Raw genomic sequence first — 7500 nt, forward strand, 5'->3', positions numbered from 1 at the left:
AATGAGTGCAGATCGACTGCCAAGAAAATCGTATAGCATGTTATATGACTTAGACTTAAGAGGCAAACGAAACTGGGTTTCAAATATACGAATATGTATTTGTGAACTCGGGTTTGGGTATGCTTGGTATTTTTAGGTTTAGATAATGCATTTTTGCAAACTCTTCGCCAGCGCATGATCGATTGTAAATGGCAGAATTGGGAAAACCATATTCAGTCTAGTGAAAGGTTTGGTATATACAGGGGTTATGTTTCTACTCATTTAGTGAAGAATTATCTCTTGTTTAATATGGATAGACATCTCAGATTCATTTTGGCAAGATTTAGACTTGGTATATCGGAAATAAACACCCACAGGTACCGCTATAAAAATGTACACGATTCTGATCTCTTTTGTCCATTGTGTAAAGAGTCGATAGAAGATGAAGTACACTTTGTTTTGAAATGCTTCGTTTTGTGTCTTCTTCGTGAAAAATCTATCCCAAAGAAATATTATATATATATCCATGTTGATTTCGATTTAATCTGCTGATGACATCTACAGATGACGGACTTATACGTAATTTGGCTCTATATTTATATAAAGCTTTTCACTTAATTAACTTAATTTCACTTAATTTCACTTAATTATGTCATGATTAATTGCTATAGTTCTGGTGACATACACTAATGTTGTTATCGCCCCTCGTTCATATGGGGCTTTGGCCTTAATGAATAAACCATCTGAATCTGAATCTCTCCATCTGACTATCTACCTATCTATACATCTCCCTTAGTACTTGTACAAGGCTTTTAAGTTTAGAGAAATAGCCACGTGATAAACTTCTATTAATTCTAATTAATGCAGTGTTTTTGTATCCGGTTTAATCATTGCATTCTTTGCACTTCGTGTCAATGTATTATGATTTGTTCACATAGCCCTTCATTAGGGTCCATGACCTGTCATGAATAAATCATCCATATCCGTATCTCTCTATCTGCTTATCTATCTATCTATACTTCTCTCTCTCTCTCTCTCTCTCTCTCTCTCTCTCTCTCTCTCTCTCTCTTACCACAACTAGAGAAAAGAAGCAAAAACACCCTAGATAACTTTCCTTCTATTCAACTTAAAGGTGAACCTATTGCACAGGTCAGTGATCATAAATATCTGGGAATCATAATGGACGACAATTTCACTTGGAATCCTCGCATAAATTCCCTTTTGCAGAAAGACAGCCCAGAAAACCCATCCAAAACTATCCAAAATCAAACATTTCCTTGACCTTCACTCACGGAAATTGTTGATTTTTCAAGCACATATCCAGTCTACAATATATTATGCATCAACACTATGGGACTCTGCTAGTGCGAATACCATGAAGCCATTACAGAATCTTCATAAACGAAGGCTCAAGCTGGTACTCCCTCAAAAGAATTCCCTTTTAGACTGCCTCAGACAATAAACAAGCGAATATTCTCCCACTGATCCGTAGATTAGAGTACAACAAAAGAATCACAATGCACAAGATTATGACAGGTAATGCACCACCAACATTCATAAACAAATCTTCTGTACAGTCAGCGAGGAGCCCCGTAAAAGTCCATTCACAGTCCTAAGACTTGACTTGTTCAAATCCAGTCTGGTTCACTCAGGCGCCACACTGTGGAACTCACTTCCAGAAACAATTAAACAACACCATTGCCCAACCTCCTTTAAAAACAACAGCAACAACAACAGCAACAGTTTCAGTTTCAGTAGCTCAAGGAGGCGTCACTGCGTTCGGACAAATCCATATACGCTACACCACATCTGCCAAGCAGATGCCTGACCAGCGGCGTAGCCCAACGCGCTTAGTCAGGCCTTGATGTTTTGCTTTTGTTTGCTTATTTATTATCATTGTTGTCTTGTTTATTTACTTATTTATTTATCATTATTATTATTATTATTACATTTTTTTCCATATTGTAATTATTATTTATTTATTTATCTATTTATGTATTTATTCACTTATTTATGTACTCTTATCTATTATTTATCAACAACAACAACAACAACAACAACAAAATCTTTCCCACCTTATGGCATATTGTGTTACGTAAACTGCTCCATTTATTGATGCTGTTTTTCACTTGTGTAGGATTGATTGAGAACATTGAGAGAGAGAGAGAGAGAGGGGGTTGATTTTGGTTTTGGTTTTATTCTTCCCTTTTCTACCTCTTTTTTTCCGTTTCCGTGTTGATCTTGCTGGTTTGGTTTTCTTTGTGTGTGTTTTTTTAAGGCCTTCTTACATGATGTTTTACTGTGAATTGCAACGTGATTTGGCTGTCTTCGGTTGCGTTGCATTATTGGCTCCGACAGTATTGTTTGATTTGAAAATGTCAAGTAAAAAATACAAAGAATCAGACAGGACTACAAGAATGTCTTTCTAAAAAGCCCTTTAGTTGCGTTGTATTGTGTTGTGTTGTGTTTTGATGTGTTGTATTGGGTTGTATATACAGCTGTTTTGTGTAATATATTCATAAACAGTTTTGTTAGTTTCTCTGTCGTTCAGTTTGCTACGAGGCTTCAAGACAGCTTCGAGCTATTCCGATTCAGTTTTGCATGAAGGGAAAGGCAAGGGAGGTAAGAACCACAGAACTGACTCCAGATACAAGAATTCTTCACCATCACTAAAAGAGAAATTGTTAACACATTTGCTAAAAAAAGAAAAGACGACATAAGAAGAAAAGAAAAGACATTTCATCCCCAATACAACACAACGTTTTATTATACAACATACAAAATTCATAAACAGATATTTAAGATATAGCACAGGCTTCCAAATTACATTCTGTGATACCAAACAGCGTGAATTCAACGTTAAAAATAAGGATTACAATTGAGCGAAAAGAAAATGAAACAGGTTAAATAAAATGAAATAATAATAATAATTTTAAAAAAAGATAAACCGATCATAATTATAATCAAGTAATTTAAAGCGATTCTCGTATTACCATCGAAATAGCTCAATTAACCAATTACGTCCAGTGGCCACCGTTGCCCCGCTAGCGACAAGGATTTGAATTCAAAGTGCTGTCTACGACTTAAAACATGTTGGACTACTTTCATGATTTTATTCAGGTTAATATGGCTTCATCTTTTGACTTTTTGAATCATCCTCTGTCATTTTCATATGTATGTCGTCATAGGGCTGATAGTGTAGTGTGTGAGTAACAAGACTTTGAATGCACCAATCATTTCCAGTCGGATAGGTAAAGTTGTATTGTATTGTATTGTACTTGAAAATCTAGTCATCAGCCCCATCCACATGTAATATGCAGCTTCTGTTCAAACGTGTGTGCGTGTGTGTGTGTGTGTTTGTGTGTGTGTGTGTGTGCGTGTGTGTGTGTGTGTGTGTGTGTGTGTGTATGCATGCATGCATGTGTGTGTGTGTGTGTGTGTGTGTGTTTTCCGTTTGTGTGTGTGAGGTGCGTGCATGTGTACTATCCAACCCCAATATTCCTTGTGGCCCCGGTACACATGGTAATAAAGACATATTGTATTGTAGTGTAGTGTAGTGTAGTGTAGTGTAGTGTACTGTATTGCTTTATGTTTTACTGCTCTGCATTGGAACACACTGCACTATACTGTTCTGGACTGTACTGTGTCGTGCTGCAGTGTAGTGTAGTGTAGTGTAGTGTAGTGTAGTGTAGTGTAGTGTAGTGTAGTGTAGTGTATTGCTTTATGTTTTACTGCTCTGCATTGGAACACACTGCACGATACTGTTCTGGACTGTACTGTGTCGTGCTGTAGTGTAGTGTAGTGTATGCTTGCAGTGACGTTTAGTCTCGTGATTTCAAAGTTAAGAAAAGAAAAGACAAACATAAAAGCCAAGAAACAAACAAACAAAGACAATCATTAGTTCCCGACAAATGGCCAAGCGGAACTGCAATGCGCATAGTGTTACATTTTTTTGTTGTTGTTGTTGCTGGTTATATGCATTATTTGCTCCACGAACTTAGGTATTGTCCGCTTGAATTATATCATTCTGTTACGCACACAACATTTCCTAAAAAAAACCAAAAAACTAATAGAAAAACAGGGAAGCAGAGGTCATTTTAACCCCCTCCTGCCCTGTTGCCCCTCATCTGTCTGTCTGTCTCTCTGTCTGTCTGTCTGTCTGTCTCTCTCCACCTCTGTGATTCTCACCCATTCTGTCTGTTTGTCCACAAAGACGCTGTCACTAGAAATAGATAAATAGATTGATAAAATAGACAAACAAATAGATAAATAATTTTTTTTTTTTTTTTTTTTTTTTAAACGTCAAAAAATCGGTCGAGCATTGGTTGCCATCTTTCCTCCCCCCCCCCCCATCCCCCTCCTCCTCCACTTCTTGTCTTGTCTGTCTGTCTGCCTGTCTGCCTTTCTGCCTGTATGTCTGCCTGCCTGTCTAATCTCTCTCTCTCTCTCTCTCTATCTATCTATCTATCTCTCCCTCATGCTTTCATTTTATCAAATATTGTGTAGTGTAGACCCTATTCACGGCGGGGACTGGATGTAAAAAAAGCACACCAGTGCTTATCTATTATCCTCGAAATAAAGAATTTGTCTTGTCTTGTCCTCTCTCTCTCTCACTTTCGCGTTCTCTCTCTCTCTCTCTCTCTCTCTCTCTCTCTCTCTCTCTCTAACGGATGTAGATTAGCAAGGACAGGTTGGAAGAATGGGCCATGCCCAAAATCTTAATCCTTGAATAAAAAAAAAAAGTTCTGAGTTCTGAGTTCTCTCTCTCTCTCTCGTTTTTTTTTCTCTCTCTCTATCTATCTATCTATCTCTCCCCCTCTCTTTCTATCTAACTTCCTTTCTAATCCTCTCTCAACATCGCACAGTGTCTCTGCCTGTCTGTCTGCACGACACTCGTCTCTCTATGTATGTCTTTGATTATCTGTCTATCCTTCTCTATCTCTGTAACTCAGCTCGCTCTTTCCAAGGATTAACTCTTTCCATACGAACGGCGAAAGAGACGATGTTAACAGCGTTTCACCCCAATTACCATCATCAAAATATTGCAAGCGGAAGGCTCTTATACTGAAGACGTGAATGTTGACAAAGAATACCACAATTCTGACGACGGAAGCTAAAGTTTGGGTCATTCAGACACCCACTGGACATCCGAGGGGTCTGTGTAGAGGAGAAGAGAGGACTGGGCGTACTGAGTGAGTTAAAGGTGTATCAGCAGCCTAGTGCCAAGAAGTTTGGGAATACTTCACAAAAAAGCCACTGAGTAATGCAGAAAACCAAGGCACGCTTTTTAACGTATCGGGTGTAGAGTTTTGAAGCAAGCAACAAAAATGATTGAGAAGAGTTATGATTTTAGGTGGTGCAAAATGAATAAAAAGTAACATATTGCAGGATCCTGTTGTCAAAATGTCTGTTCTGAACAAACATAGGAGGCGGTTTGAGTGGTTGTCGTGACCATTGCCCTATGAAAATCATTGGGATTGCAAACGTTTTTTGTGTTATAGTCTTTTTGTCCTTTTTAAGGGTGGAGGCAGGATTTGTTTCCAGAAGATAAATGCCCACTGTGCAAGCGTTTATTTTATTTTTTTCCACAGACAAGTTGTAGAAAAGAAGAAAAAAAAAAACGAAACAAAATGAGGATCGCATTGTTTGGTTTTGTGTGTAATTGTTTATTATTCGGTCTATTTTTGTTTCCTTCCATCCTTCCTTCCTTTCTTTCTTCCTTTCTTCCTTCCTTTCTTTCTTCCTTCCTTCCTTCCTTTCTTCCTTCATTCCTTCCTTTCTTTCTTCCTTCCTTCCTTCCTTTCTTCCTTCGCTTCCTTTCTTCCTTCATTCCTTCCTTTCTTTCTTCCTTCCTTCCTTCCTTTCTTTCTTCCATCCTTCCTTCCTTTCTTTCTTCCTTTCTTCCTTCGCTTTCTTTCTTCCTTCATTCCTTCCTTTCTTTCTTCCTTTCTTCCTTCCTTTCTTTCTTCCTTCCTTCCTTCGCTTTCTTTCTTCCTTCATTCCTTCTTTTTGTTGTTATTGCCGTAACACTTCTGCTAATAAACGCCCGACAGAGGAATAAAAACCCATCAGTCAAGCTTTCATGGTTGAAGGACAAACACAATAAATATATATACGCGAAACTGTCTGCTAATGATCTTTAGTGACTGAAAAAAAAGTTGATCCAGCGCTATGTCTGCTTACCATCACGTAGTTCCTGACCCAAAAGGGTTCGCCATAACGACCTATTCTTTTATTATATATATATAATTAATTAATTCTAAAATAATAAATCGTAAAAGTCCATCGCGAGCAAGTAAGACGTCAGTAGCTCCGGAAACGGAAACACAGCCCAAAGGTAGACGCACAAGAACGGCCGCACTGTGGGCAGGCAACAGCAGATGACAGGCCTCGTCTCCTCTCTTGGCGGGATTGACGCTCCTGGTCTAGGTCCTGAAGACGCCTCTCCTCAATCGCCAGAACTCCCTTGTGGACAGCCAGTCGCCATTCATGTGTCAATCGTGTTCGCTTACTTTGCGGTATGTGGGTGACGCATCACTGTGTAGTGACGTGCTCTCCCCGAAAAGAGCCGACCGTTTGCAAACTCAGTAAAAAGAATTGTTGTGACGAAAAGCAATGCAGTCCAACACGATGCAATACGATGCGATGCTATGCGGAGCGACGCGACACGACACGATACGATGCAATGCAATGCAGTCCAACACGATGCAATACGATGCGATGCTATCCGGAGCGACGCGACACGACACGATACGATGCAATGCAATGCAGTCCAACACGATGCAATACGATGCGATGCTATGCGGAGCGACGCGACACGACACGATACGATGCAATGCAATGCAGTCCAACAGGATGCAATGCAATACAACACAATCATTCCATGACGAAGTCATAAGAGTTCCACAAAGAAACTGTGACAGAGAAATGGGGAAAAAATGGAGACAGAAATATGCTACGCAGGGAACTTCCTTTCATCGTCTAACATCCAGACCACCACTGGAGGCCTAGTGAGGGGGTGGGTGGGGGGGGGGAAGTATTGGACAGAATGGGATTCGAACTTGAACGCTCAGATTCTTTCGCTTCCTAGGCGGACGTGTTACCACTTGGCTAACACTCCACTTCAAACACAGGATAGAGAACAGATGATACAGAACACAGGATAGAGAACACAGGATACAAGAACACAGGATACAGAACAAAGGATACAGATCACAGGATACAGAACACAGGATACAAAACACAGGATACAAAACACAGGATATGACGTAGAACGCATGACGTAGAACACAGGATACAGAACACATGATGTAGAACAAAGTATTCAAAACACAGGATACAGAACACGGGATACAAAACACAGGATATAGAATTCAGGATGCAGAACACAGGATATAGAACAAAGAACACGGGAGCATAGGATATAGAACACAGGATGCAGAACACGGAATATAGAACAAATGATACAGAGCACGGAATATAGAACAAAGGATACAAAGCACGGAATATAGAACAAAGGAT

General features: G+C 39.5%; 1 protein-coding gene across 3 annotated transcripts in view; it reads left to right on the forward strand.

Annotated features, from left to right (window-relative positions):
- LOC143290139 (uncharacterized) overlaps positions 1-7500 on the forward strand; it is a 75054-nt gene that overhangs the window by 47337 nt on the left and 20217 nt on the right. The gene's annotated exons all lie outside the window — the stretch shown is intronic.

Source organism: Babylonia areolata, chromosome 15 (genome assembly GCF_041734735.1).
Source record: "Babylonia areolata isolate BAREFJ2019XMU chromosome 15, ASM4173473v1, whole genome shotgun sequence".
Lineage (NCBI taxonomy): Eukaryota > Metazoa > Mollusca > Gastropoda > Neogastropoda > Buccinidae > Babylonia > Babylonia areolata.